The 13,902-nt window shown below is 52.2% G+C and overlaps 1 protein-coding gene across 2 annotated transcripts in view; it reads right to left on the bottom strand.

Moving 5' to 3' along the window:
• LOC124011396 (vascular endothelial growth factor receptor 3-like) overlaps nt 1-13,902 on the bottom strand; it is a 220,323-nt gene that overhangs the window by 193,457 nt on the left and 12,964 nt on the right. The window lies entirely within an intron of this gene.

The following is a 13,902-nucleotide window of genomic DNA, read 5'->3' as shown; positions in this document are numbered from 1 at the left end:
ACAGAAGGGCTGGGCTTGGTCAGAGACAGAAGGGCTGGGTCAGAGATACTGGGCTGGGTCAGATACAGAGATACTGGGTCAGAGACAGAATGGCTGGGTCAGAGATACTGGGCTGGATCAGATACAGAGATACTGGGTCAGAGATACTGGGCTGGGTCAGATACAGAGATACTGGGTAAGAGATACTGGGCTGGGTCAGAGACAGAGATACTGGGTCAGATACAGAGATACTGGGTCAGATACAGAGATACTGGGTCAGATACAGAGATACTGGGTCAGAGATACTGGGCTGGGTCAGATACAGAGATACTGGGTCAGAGACAAAAGGGCTGGGCTTGGTCAGAGACAGAAGGGCTGGGCTTGGTCAGAGACAGAGACAGAGACAGAAGGGCTGGGTCAGAGATACTGGGCTGGGTCAGATACAGAGATACTGGGTCAGAGACAGAAGGGCTGGGCTTGGTCAGAGACAGAGACAGACAGAAGTGCTGGGTCAGATACAGTGATACTGGGCTGGGTCAAAGACAGAAGGGCTGGGCTGGGTCAGATATACTGGGCTGGGTTTGAGACAGAAAGGCTGGGCTTGGTCAGAGACAGAGAGGCTGGGCTGGGTCAGAGACAGGGAGACTGGGCTGGGTCAGAGACAGAGATACTGGGCTGGGTCAGAGACAGAAGGGCTGGGTCAGGGACAGAGATACTGGGCTGGGTCAGAGACAGAAGGGCTGGGTCAGAGACAGAAGGGCTGGGTCAGAGACAGAAGGGCTGGGTCAGAGACAGAAGGGCTGGGCTGGGTCAGAGACAGAGATACTGGGCTGGGTCAGAGACAGAAGGGCTGGGTCAGAGACAGAAGGGCTGGGTCAGAGACAGAAGGGCTGGGTCAGAGACAGAAGGGCTGGGCTGGGTCAGAGACAGAAGGGCTGGGCTGGGTCAGAGACAGAAGGGCTGGGCTGGGTCAGAGACAGAAGGGCTGGGCTGGGTCAGCGACAGAAGGGCTGGGTCAGAGACAGAAGGGCTGGGTCAGAGACAGAAGGGCTGGGCTGGGTCAGAGACAGAGAGACTGGGCTGGGTCAGAGACAGAGATACTGGGCTGGGTCAGGGACAGAGATACTGGGCTGGGTCAGGGACAGAGATACTGGGCTGGGTCAGGGACAGAGATACTGGGCTGGGTCAGGGACAGAGATACTGGGCTGGGTCAGGGACAGAGATACTGGGCTGTGTCAGATACAGAGATACTGGGTCAGAGACAGAAGGGCTGGGCTTGGTCAGAGACAGAAGGGCTGGGCTTGGTCAGAGACAGAGACAGAAGGGCTGGGTCAGAGATACTGGGCTGGGTCAGATACAGAGATACTGGGTCAGAGACAGAAGGGCTGGGTCAGAGATACTGGGCTGGGTCAGATACAGAGATACTGGGTAAGAGATACTGGGCTTGGTCAGAGACAGAGATACTGGGTCAGATACAGAGATACTGGGTCAGATACAGAGATACTGGGTCAGAGATACTGGGCTGGGTCAGATACAGAGATACTGGGTCAGAGACAGAAGGGCTGGGATTGGTCAGAGACAGAAGGGCTGGGCTTGGTCAGAGACAGAGACAGAAGGGCTGGGTCAGAGATACTGGGCTGGGTCAGATACAGAGATACTGGGTCAGAGACAGAAGGGCTGGGCTTGGTCAGAGACAGAGACAGAAGGGCTGGGTCAGAGATACTGGGCTGGGTCAGATACAGAGATACTGGGTCAGAGACAGAAGGGCTGGGTCAGAGATACTGGGCTGGGTCAGATACAGAGATACTGGGTCAGAGATACTGGGCTGGGTCAGATACAGAGATACTGGGTCAGAGATACTGGGCTGGGTCAGATACAGAGATACTGGGTAAGAGATACTGGGCTGGGTCAGAGACAGAGATACTGGGTCAGATACAGAGATACTGGGTCAGATACAGAGATACTGGGTCAGAGATACTGGGCTGGGTCAGATACAGAGATACTGGGTCAGAGACAGAAGGGCTGGGCTTGGTCAGAGACAGAGACAGAAGGGCTGGGTCAGAGATACTGGGCTGGGTCAGATACAGAGATACTGGGTCAGAGACAGAAGGGCTGGGTCAGAGATACTGGGCTGGGTCAGATACAGAGATACTGGGTCAGAGATACTGGGCTGGGTCAGATACAGAGATACTGGGTCAGAGATACTGGGCTGGGTCAGATACAGAGATACTGGGTCAGAGATACTGGGCTGGGTCAGAGACAGAGATACTGGGTCAGATACAGAGATAATGGGTCAGATACAGAGGTACTGGGTCAGAGATACTGGGCTGGGTCAGATACAGAGATACTGGGTCAGAGACAGAGATACTGGGTCAGAGACAGAGATACTGGGTCAGAGACAGAGATACTGGGTCAGAGAGAGACAGAGACAGAAGGGCTGGTTCAGAGATACTGGGCTGGGTCAGATACAGAGATACTGGGTCAGAGACAGGGTGATAGTGGGGGAAGAGAAGGTCCCACGGAGGGAAACTGGTCCTTTTCTCTGGCTCTTGTTCCTGGGGGAACCATGGAGTGGAGGCGTGGCTTAGTAGGGATATGACTTGGTACGGCAACTGCTCCGCCCTCAACCGTAAGGCTCTCCAGAGGGTAGTGAGGTCTGCACAACGCATCACCGGGGGCAAACTACCTGCCCTCCAGGACACCTACACCACCCGATGTTACAGGAAGGCCATAAAGATCATCAAGGACATCAACCACCCGAGCCACTGCCTGTTCACCCCGCTATCATCCAGAAGGCGAGGTCAGTACAGGTGCATCAAAGCTGGGACCGAGAGACTGAAAAACAGCTTCTATCTCAAGGCCATCAGACTGTTAAACAGCCACCACTAACATTGAGTGGCTGCTGCCAACACACTGACTCAACTCCAGCCACTTTAATAATGGGAATTGATGGGAAATGATGTAAATATATCACTCGCCACTTTAAACAATGCTACCTTATATAATGTTACTTACCCTACATTATTCATCTCATATGCATATGTATATACTGTACTCTACATCATCGACTGCATCCTTATGTAATACATGTATCACTAGCCACTTGAACTATGCCACTTTGTTTACATACTCATCTCATATGTATATACTGGACTCGATACCATCTACTGTATGCTGCTCTGTACCATCACTCATTCATATATCCTTATGTACATATTCTTTATCCCCTTACACTGTGTATAAGACAGTAGTTTTGGAATTGTTATTTAGATTACTTGTTGGTTATTACCGCATTGTCAGAACTAGAAGCACAAGCATTGCTACACTCGCATTAACATCTGCTAACCGTGTGTATGTGACAAGTAAAATTTGATTTGATTTGAGATTTTTTTAGTTCACCGGGGAAAGTTTTGTATCTTCAATGAGGCTAACAGAGGTGTCAGAGTTTCTCATGAGCCTGAAAAACACAAAGATGGAAAAGTTCCCAATTTAAAATCAGCAAATTTAATATTAATATTTGGAACAACTCTAGCCTAGTGGTTAGAGTGGCAGGGTAGCCTAGTGGTTAGAGTGGCAGGGTAGCCTAGTGGTTAGAGTGGCAGGATAGCCTAGTGGTTAGAGTGGCAGGGTAGCCTAGTGGTTAGAGTGGCAGGATAGCCTAGTGGTTAGAGTGGCAGGGTAGCCTAGTGGTTAGAGTGGCAGGGTAGCCTAGTGGTTAGAGTGGCAGGGTAGCCTAGTGGTTAGAGTGGCAGGGTAGCCTAGTGGTTAGAGTGGCAGGGTAGCCTAGTGGTTAGAGTGGCAGGGTAGCCTAGTGGTTAGAGTGGCAGGGTAGCCTAGTGGTTAGAGTGGCAGGGTAGCCTAGTGGTTAGAGTGGCAGGGTAGCCTAGTGGTTAGAGTGGCAGGGTAGCCTAGTGGTTAGAGTGGCAGGGTAGCCTAGTGGTTAGAGTGGCAGGGTAGCCTAGTGGTTAGAGTGGCAGGGTAGCCTAGTGGTTAGAGTGGCAGGGTAGCCTAGTGGTTAGAGTGGCTGGGTAGCCTAGTGGTTAGAGTGGCAGGGTAGCCTAGTGGTTAGAGTGGAGAGGTGGCAGGGTAGCCTAGTGGTTAGAGTGGCAGGGTAGCCTAGTGGTTAGAGTGGCAGGGTAGCCTAGTGGTTAGAGTGGCAGGGTAGCCTAGTGGTTAGAGTGGCAGGGTAGCCTAGTGGTTAGAGTGGCAGGGTAGCCTAGTGGTTAGAGTGGCTGGGTAGCCTAGTGGTTAGAGTGGCAGGGTAGCCTAGTGGTTAGAGTGGAGAGGTGGCAGGGTAGCCTAGTGGTTAGAGTGGCAGGGTAGCCTAGTGGTTAGAGTGGCAGGGTAGCCTAGTGGTTAGAGTGGCAGGTAGCCTAGTGGTTAGAGTGTAGAGGTGGCAGGGTAGCCTAGTGGTTAGAGTGGAGGGGTGGCAGGGTAGCCTAGTGGTTAGAGTGTAGAGGTGGCAGGGTAGCCTAGTGGTTAGAGTGGAGGGGTGGCAGGGTAGCCTAGTGGTTAGAGTGGAGGGGTGGCAGGGTAGCCTAGTGGTTAGAGTGGAGGGGTGGCAGGGTAGCCTAGTGGTTAGAGTGGAGGGGTGGCAGGGTAGCCTAGTGGTTAGAGTGGAGGGGCGGCAGGGTAGCCTAGTGGTTAGAGTGGAGGGGTGGCAGGGTAGCCTAGTGGTTAGAGTGTAGGGGTGGTAGGTAGCCTAGTGGTTAGAGTGTAGAGGTGGCAGGGTAGCCTAGTGGTTAGAGTGTAGGGGTGGCAGGGTAGCCTAGTGGTTAGAGTGTAGAGGTGGCAGGGTAGCCTAGTGGTTAGAGTGTAGGGGTGGCAGGGTAGCCTAGTGGTTAGAGTGTAGAGGTGGTAGGTAGCCTAGTGGTTAGAGTGGAGAGGTGGCAGGGTAGCCTAGTGGTTAGAGTGTAGAGGTGGTAGGTAGCCTAGTGGTTAGAGTGGAGAGGTGGCAGGGTAGCCTAGTGGTTAGAGTGTAGAGGTGGCAGGGTAGCCTAGTGGTTAGAGTGTAGAGGTGGCAGGGTAGCCTAGTGGTTAGAGTGTAGGGGTGGCAGGGTAGCCTAGTGGTTAGAGTGTAGAGGCGGCAGGGTAGCCTAGTGGTTAGAGTGTAGAGGTGGCAGGGTAGCCTAGTGGTTAGAGTGTAGAGGTGGTAGGTAGCCTAGTGGTTAGAGTGGAGAGGTGGCAGGGTAGCCTAGTGGTTAGAGTGTAGAGGTGGCAGGGTAGCCTAGTGGTTAGAGTGGCAGGGTAGCCTAGTGGTTAGAGTGGCAGGGTAGCCTAGTGGTTAGAGTGGCAGGGTAGCCTAGTGGTTAGAGTGGCAGGGTAGCCTAGTGGTTAGAGTGGCAGGGTAGCCTAGTGGTTAGAGTGGCAGGGTAGCCTAGTGGTTAGAGTGGCTGGGTAGCCTAGTGGTTAGAGTGTAGGGGTGGCAGGGTAGCCTAGTGGTTAGAGTGGAGGGGTGGCAGGGTAGCCTAGTGGTTAGAGTGTAGGGGTGGCAGGGTAGCCTAGTGGTTAGAGTGGAGGGGTGGCAGGGTAGCCTAGTGGTTAGAGTGGAGGGGTGGCAGGGTAGCCTAGTGGTTAGAGTGTAGAGGTGGTAGGTAGCCTAGTGGTTAGAGTGGAGAGGTGGCAGGGTAGCCTAGTGGTTAGAGTGTAGAGGTGGCAGGGTAGCCTAGTGGTTAGAGTGGAGAGGTGGCAGGGTAGCCTAGTGGTTAGAGTGTAGAGGTGGCAGGGTAGCCTAGTGGTTAGAGTGGCAGGGTAGCCTAGTGGTTAGAGTGGCAGGGTAGCCTAGTGGTTAGAGTGGCAGGGTAGCCTAGTGGTTAGAGTGGCAGGGTAGCCTAGTGGTTAGAGTGGCAGGGTAGCCTAGTGGTTAGAGTGGCAGGGTAGCCTAGTGGTTAGAGTGGCTGGGTAGCCTAGTGGTTAGAGTGTAGGGGTGGCAGGGTAGCCTAGTGGTTAGAGTGGAGGGGTGGCAGGGTAGCCTAGTGGTTAGAGTGTAGGGGTGGCAGGGTAGCCTAGTGGTTAGAGTGGAGGGGTGGCAGGGTAGCCTAGTGGTTAGAGTGGAGGGGTGGCAGGGTAGCCTAGTGGTTAGAGTGGCAGGGTAGCCTAGTGGTTAGAGTGGCAGGGTAGCCTAGTGGTTAGAGTGGCAGGGTAGCCTAGTGGTTAGAGTGGCAGGGTAGCCTAGTGGTTAGAGTGGCAGGGTAGCCTAGTGGTTAGAGTGGCAGGGTAGCCTAGTGGTTAGAGTGGCAGGGTAGCCTAGTGGTTAGAGTGGCTGGGTAGCCTAGTGGTTAGAGTGTAGGGGTGGCAGGGTAGCCTAGTGGTTAGAGTGGAGGGGTGGCAGGGTAGCCTAGTGGTTAGAGTGGAGGGGTGGCAGGGTAGCCTAGTGGTTAGAGTGGAGGGAAGGCAGGGTAGCCTAGTGGTTAGAGTGGAGGGGTGGCAGGGTAGCCTAGTGGTTAGAGTGGAGGGGTGGCAGGGTAGCCTAGTGGTTAGAGTGGAGGGGTGGCAGGGTAGCCTAGTGGTTAGAGTGGAGGGGTGGCAGGGTAGCCTAGTGGTTAGAGTGGAGGGGTGGCAGGGTAGCCTAGTGGTTAGAGTGGAGGGGTGGCAGGGTGGCCTAGTGGTTAGAGTGTAGGGGAGGCAGGGTAGCCTAGTGGTTAGAGTGGAGGGGAGACAGGTAGCCTAGTGGTTAGAGTGGAGAGGTGGCAGGGTAGCCTAGTGGTTAGAGTGTAGAGGCGGCAGGGTAGCCTAGTGGTTAGAGTGTAGAGGTGGCAGGGTAGCCTAGTGGTTAGAGTGTAGAGGTGGTAGGTAGCCTAGTGGTTAGAGTGGAGAGGTGGCAGGGTAGCCTAGTGGTTAGAGTGTAGGGGAGACAGGTAGCCTAGTGGTTAGAGTGTAGAGGTGGCAGGGTAGCCTAGTGGTTAGAGTGTAGAGGTGGCAGGGTAGCCTAGTGGTTAGAGTGTAGGGGTGGCAGGGTAGCCTAGTGGTTAGAGTGTAGAGGCGGCAGGGTAGCCTAGTGGTTAGAGTGTAGAGGTGGCAGGGTAGCCTAGTGGTTAGAGTGTAGAGGTGGTAGGTAGCCTAGTGGTTAGAGTGGAGAGGTGGCAGGGTAGCCTAGTGGTTAGAGTGTAGAGGTGGCAGGGTAGCCTAGTGGTTAGAGTGGAGAGGTGGCAGGGTAGCCTAGTGGTTAGAGTGTAGAGGTGGCAGGGTAGCCTAGTGGTTAGAGTGGCAGGGTAGCCTAGTGGTTAGAGTGGCAGGGTAGCCTAGTGGTTAGAGTGGCAGGGTAGCCTAGTGGTTAGAGTGGCAGGGTAGCCTAGTGGTTAGAGTGGCAGGGTAGCCTAGTGGTTAGAGTGGCAGGGTAGCCTAGTGGTTAGAGTGGCTGGGTAGCCTAGTGGTTAGAGTGTAGGGGTGGCAGGGTAGCCTAGTGGTTAGAGTGGAGGGGTGGCAGGGTAGCCTAGTGGTTAGAGTGTAGGGGTGGCAGGGTAGCCTAGTGGTTAGAGTGGAGGGGTGGCAGGGTAGCCTAGTGGTTAGAGTGGAGGGGTGGCAGGGTAGCCTAGTGGTTAGAGTGGCAGGGTAGCCTAGTGGTTAGAGTGGCAGGGTAGCCTAGTGGTTAGAGTGGCAGGGTAGCCTAGTGGTTAGAGTGGCAGGGTAGCCTAGTGGTTAGAGTGGCAGGGTAGCCTAGTGGTTAGAGTGGCAGGGTAGCCTAGTGGTTAGAGTGGCTGGGTAGCCTAGTGGTTAGAGTGTAGGGGTGGCAGGGTAGCCTAGTGGTTAGAGTGGAGGGGTGGCAGGGTAGCCTAGTGGTTAGAGTGGAGGGGTGGCAGGGTAGCCTAGTGGTTAGAGTGGAGGGAAGGCAGGGTAGCCTAGTGGTTAGAGTGGAGGGGTGGCAGGGTAGCCTAGTGGTTAGAGTGGAGGGGTGGCAGGGTAGCCTAGTGGTTAGAGTGGAGGGGTGGCAGGGTAGCCTAGTGGTTAGAGTGGAGGGGTGGCAGGGTAGCCTAGTGGTTAGAGTGGAGGGGTGGCAGGGTAGCCTAGTGGTTAGAGTGGAGGGGTGGCAGGGTGGCCTAGTGGTTAGAGTGTAGGGGAGGCAGGGTAGCCTAGTGGTTAGAGTGGAGGGGAGACAGGTAGCCTAGTGGTTAGAGTGGAGGGGTGGCAGGGTAGCCTAGTGGTTAGAGTGGAGGGGAGGCAGGTAGCCTAGTGGTTAGAGTGGAGGGGTGGCAGGGTAGCCTAGTGGTTAGAGTGGAGGGGTGGCAGGGTGGCCTAGTGGTTAGAGTGTAGGGGAGGCAGGTAGCCTAGTGGTTAGAGTGGAGGGGTGGCAGGGTAGCCTAGTGGTTAGAGTGGAGGGGAGGCAGGTAGCCTAGTGGTTAGAGTGTAGAGGTGGCAGGTAGCCTAGTGGTTAGAGTGTAGAGGTGGCAGGTAGCCTAGTGGTTAGAGTGTAGAGGCGGCAGGTAGCCTAGTGGTTAGAGTGTAGAGGCTGCAGGTAGCCTAGTGGTTAGAGTGTACAGGTGGCAGGGTAGCCTAGTGGTTAGAGTGTAGAGGTGGCAGGTAGCCTAGTGGTTAGACTGGAGGTGTGTCAGGTAGCCTAGTGGTTAGACTGGAGGGGTGGCAGGGTAGCCTAGTGGTTAGAGTGGAGGGGTGGCAGGGTAGCCTAGTGGTTAGAGTGGAGGGGTGGCAGGGTAGCCTAGTGGTTAGAGTGGAGGGGTGGCAGGGTAGCCTAGTGGTTAGAGTGGAGAGGTGGCAGGGTAGCCTAGTGGTTAGAGTGGAGGGGTGGCAGGGTAGCCTAGTGGTTAGAGTGGAGGGTGGCAGGGTAGCCTAGTGGTTAGAGTGGAGGGGTGGCAGGGTAGCCTAGTGGTTAGAGTGGAGGGGTGGCAGGGTAGCCTAGTGGTTAGAGTGTAGGGGAGGCAGGGTAGCCTAGTGGTTAGAGTGGAGGGGAGGCAGGTAGCCTAGTGGTTAGAGTGGAGGGGTGGCAGGGTAGCCTAGTGGTTAGAGTGGAGGGGTGGCAGGGTAGCCTAGTGGTTAGAGTGGAGGGGTGGCAGGGTGGCCTAGTGGTTAGAGTGTAGGGGAGGCAGGTAGCCTAGTGGTTAGAGTGGAGGGGTGGCAGGGTAGCCTAGTGGTTAGAGTGGAGGGGTGGCAGGGTAGCCTAGTGGTTAGAGTGGAGGGGTGGCAGGGTAGCCTAGTGGTTAGAGTGTAGATGTGGCAGGTAGCCTAGTTGTTAGAGTGTAGAGGCGGCAGGTAGTCTAGTGGTTAGAGTGTAGAGGTGGCAGGTAGCCTAGTGGTTAGAGTGTAGGGGAGGCAGGTAGCCTAGTGGTTAGAGTGTAGAGGTGGCAGGTAGCCTAGTGGTTAGAGTGTAGAGGCGGGCAGCAGGTAGCCTAGTGGTTAGAGTGTAGAGGCGGGCAGCAGGTAGCCTAGTGGTTAGAGTGTAGAGGCGGCAGGTAGCCTAGTGGTTAGAGTGTAGAGGTGGCAGGTAGCCTAGTGGTTAGAGTGTAGAGGTGGCAGGTAGCCTAGTGGTTAGAGTGTAGAGGCGGCAGGTAGTCTAGTGGTTAGAGTGTAGAGGTGGCAGGTAGCCTAGTGGTTAGAGTGTAGGGGAGGCAGGTAGCCTAGTGGTTAGAGTGTAGAGTTGGCAGGTAGCCTAGTGGTTAGAGTGTAGAGGTGGCAGGTAGCCTAGTGGTTAGAGTGTAGATGTGGCAGGTAGCCTAGTGGTTAGAGTGTAGAGGCAGCAGGTAGCCTAGTGGTTAGATTGTAGAGGTGGAAGGTAGCCTAGTGGTTAGAGTGTAGAGGAGGCAGGTAGCCTAGTGGTTAGATTGTAGAGGTGGCAGGTAGCCTAGTGGTTAGAGTGTAGAGGAAGCAGGTAGCCTAGTGGTTAGATTGTAGAGGTGGAAGGTAGCCTAGTGGTTAGAGTGTAGAGGAGGCAGGTAGCCTAGTGGTTAGATTGTAGAGGTGGCAGGTAGCCTAGTGGTTAGAGCGTAGAGGAGGCAGGTAGCCTAGTGGTTAGAGTGTAGAGGAGGCAGGGTAGCCTAGTGGTTAGAGCGTAGAGGAGGCAGGTAGCCTAGTGGTTAGAGTGTAGAGGAGGCAGGTAGCCTAGTGGTTAGATTGTGGAGGTGGCAGGTAGCCTAGTGGTTAGAGTGTAGAGGAGGCAGGTAGCCTAGTGGTTAGAGTGTAGAGGAGGCAGGTAGCCTAGTGGTTAGAGTGTAGAGGTGGCAGGTAGCCTAGTGGTTAGAGTGTAGAGGAGGCAGGTAGCCTAGTGGTTAGAGCGTAGAGGCGGCAGTAGGGCAAGCTTGGATTTTCCAAAAGGTTTTTCCCCAGGTGCATACTGATCTGACTTCAGCGACGTCATTAACAAAATGGCCTCCAACACTCTACTCAGCAAACTGTCAGTCCATCAGAGTGCCATCCATTTTGTCACCAAAGCCCCACCACTGCAACCTGTAGTGGCCCTCGCTACATATTCGTCGCCAAACCCACTGGCACCAGGTCATCTACAAGTCCATGCTAGGTAAAGCTCCGCCTTATCTCAGTTCACTGGTCACGATGGCAACACCCACCCGTAGCACGCGCTCCAGCAGGTATATCTCACTGATCATCCCTAAAGCCAACACCTCTTTGGCCGCCTTTCCTTCCAGTTCTCTGCTGCCTGTGACTGGAACGAATTGCAAAAATAGCTGAAGTTGGAGACATATCTCCCTCATCAACTTCAAACACCAGCTATCTGAGCAGCTAACCGATCGCTGCAGCTGTACATAGTCCATCTGTAAATAGCCCACCCAATCTACCTACCTCATCCCCATACTGTTTTTATTTATTTACTTTTCTGCTCTTTTGCACACCAATATCTCTACCTGTACATGATCATCTGATCATTTATCACTCCAGTGTTAATCTGCTAAATTGTAATTATTCGCCTACCTCCTCATGCCTTTTGCACACAATGTATATAGACTCTTTTTTTCTTTTTTCTACTGTGTTATTGACTTGTTAATTGTTTACTCCATGTGTAACTCTGTGTTGTTGTCTGTTCACACTGCTATGCTTTAGCACATTCTTTTGGAGAGATTGGAAACCCAAATTGGTCTACACGGACAAGTTCTGGCCTGGTTTAGATCTTATCTGTCGGAAAGATATCAGTTTGTCTCTGTGAATGGTTTGTCCTCTTGACAAATCAACTGTAAATTTCGGTGTTCCTCGAGGCTCTGTTTAAGGACCACTATTGTTTTCACTATATATTTTACCTCTTGGGGTTGTCATTCGAAAACATAATGTTAACTTTCACTGCTATGCGGATGACACACAGCTGTACATTTCAATGAAACATGGTGAAGTCCCAATATTGCCCTCGCTAGAAGCATGTGTTTCAGACATAAGGAAGTGGATGGCTGCAAACTTTCTACGTTTAAACTCGGACAAAACAGAGATGCTTGTTCTAGGTCCCAAGAAACAAAGAGATCTTCTGTTGAATCTGACAATTAATCTTGATGGTTGTACAGTCGTCTCAAATAAAACTGTGAAGGACCTCGGTGTTACTCTGGACCCTGATCTCTTTTTTGATGAACATATCAAGACCATTTCGAGGACAGCTTTTTTCCATCTACGTAATATTGCAAAAATCAGAAACTTTCTGTCCAAAAATGATGCAGAAAAATTAATCCATGCTTTTGTCACTTCTAGGTTAGACTACTGCAATGCTCTACTTTCCAGCTACACGGATAAAGCACTAAATAAACTTCAGTTAGTGCTAAATACGGCTGCTAGAATCCTGACTAGAATCCAACAAAATTTTAATCATATTACTCCAGTGCTAGCCTCCCTACACTGGCTTCCTGTCAAGGCTAGGGCTGATTTCAAGGTTTTACTGCTAACCTAAAAAGCATTACATGAACTTGCTCCTACCTATCTTTCCAATTTGGTCCTGCCGTACATACCTACACGTACGCTACGGTCACAAGACGCAGGTCTCCTTACTGCCCCTATAATTTCTAAGCAAACAGCTGGAGGCAGGGCTTTCTCCGATAGAGCTCCATTTTTATGGAATGGTCTGCCAACCCATGTGAGAGACGCACACGCACTCTGTCTCAACTTTAAGTCTTTATTGAAGACTCATCTCTTCAGTGGGTCATATGATTGAGTGCAGTCTGGCCCAGGAGTGTGAAGGTGAACAGAAAGGCTCTGGAGCAACGAACCGCCCTTGCTGTCTCTGCCTGGCCGGTTCCCCTCTTTCCACTGGGATTCTCTGCCTCTAACCCTATTACAGGGGCTGAGTCACTGGCTTACTGGTGCTCTTCCATGTTGTCCCAAGGAGGGGTGCGTCACTTGAGTGGCTTGAGTCTCTGACATGATCTTCCTGTCCGGTTTGGCAACCCCCTTTGGGTTGTGCCGTGGGGGAGATCTTTGTGGGCTATACTCGGCCTTGTCTCAGGATGGTAAGTTGGTGGTTGAAGATATCCCTCTAGGGGTGTGGGGGGCTGTGCTTTGGCAAAGTGGGTGGGGTTATATCCTGCCTGGTTGGCCCTCTCCTGTCTGGGGGTATCGTCAGACGGGGCCACATTGTCTCCTGATCCCTCCTGTCTCAGCCTCCAGTATGTATGCTGCAATAGTTTGTGTCGGGGGCCTCGTGTCAGTCTGTTATATCTGGAGTATTTCTCCTGTCTTATCCGGTGTCAAATCAAATCAAAGTTTATACAACAGGTGTAGTAGACCTTACAGTGAAATGCTGAATACAACAGGTGTAGTAGACCTTACAGTGAAATGCTGAATACAACAGGTGTAGTAGACCTTACAGTGAAATGCTGAATAGAACAGGTGTAGTAGACATTACAGTGAAATGCTGAATACAACAGGTGTAGTAGACCCTAGTTAAATGCTGAATACAACAGGTGTAGTAGACCTTAGTGAAATGCTGAATACAACAGGTGTAGTAGACCTCACAGTGAAATGCTGAATACAACAGGTGTAGTAGACCTTACAGTGAAATGCTGAATACAACAGGTGTAGTAGACCTCACAGTGAAATGCTGAATACAACAGGTGTAGTAGACCTTACAGTGAAATGCTGAATACAACAGGTGTAGTAGACCTTACAGTGAAATGCAGAATACAACAGGTGTAGTAGACCCTAGTTAAATGCTGAATACAACAGGTGTAGTAGACCTTACAGTGAAATGCTGAATACAACAGGTGTAGTAGACCTTACAGTGAAATGCTTACTTACAGGCTCTAACCAACAGTGCAAAAAAGGTGTTAGGTGAACAATAGGTAAGTAAAGAAATAAAACAACAGCTAAAGACAGTCTTATGGCTTGGGGGGTAAAAACTGTTGAGAAGCCTTTTGGTCCTAGACTTGGTGCTCCGGTACCACTTGCCATGCGGTAGTAGAGAGAACAGTCTATGACTGGGGTGGCTGGGGTCTTTGACCATTTTTAGGGCCTTCCTCTGACACCGCTTTGTGTAGATGGCAGGAAGCTAAGCCCCAGTGATGTACTGGGCCGCCCGCACTACCCTCTGTAGTGCCTTGCGGTCGGAGGCCGAGCAGTTGCTGTACCAGGCAGTGATTCAACCAGTCAGGATGCTCTCGATGTTGCAGCTGTAGAACCTTTTGAGGATCTCAGGACCCATGCCAAATCCTGTGTGAAATTAAGATATCTCTCTCTTTTTTTTCTTTCTCGGAGGACCTGAGCCACAGGATCATGCCTCAGGACAACCTGGCCTGAAGACTCATTATTGTCCCAAGTCCACCTGGTCGTGCTGCTGCTCCAGTTTCAACTGTTCTGCCTGCGGCTATGGAACCCTGACCTGTTCACCGGATGTGCTACCTGTCCCAGACCTGCTGTTTTCAACTCTCTAGAGACAGCAGGAGCAGTAGAGATAGTCTGAATGATCGGCTATGAAAAAAGCCAACTGACATTTACTCCTGAGGTGAAAACCTGTTGCACCCTCGACAACTACTGTGATTATTATTATCT

Source organism: Oncorhynchus gorbuscha, linkage group LG23 (genome assembly GCF_021184085.1).
Source record: "Oncorhynchus gorbuscha isolate QuinsamMale2020 ecotype Even-year linkage group LG23, OgorEven_v1.0, whole genome shotgun sequence".
Lineage (NCBI taxonomy): Eukaryota > Metazoa > Chordata > Actinopteri > Salmoniformes > Salmonidae > Oncorhynchus > Oncorhynchus gorbuscha.
The sequence above is the reverse complement of the archived record's forward strand: the minus strand, read 5'-3'. Positions and strand labels throughout refer to the sequence as shown.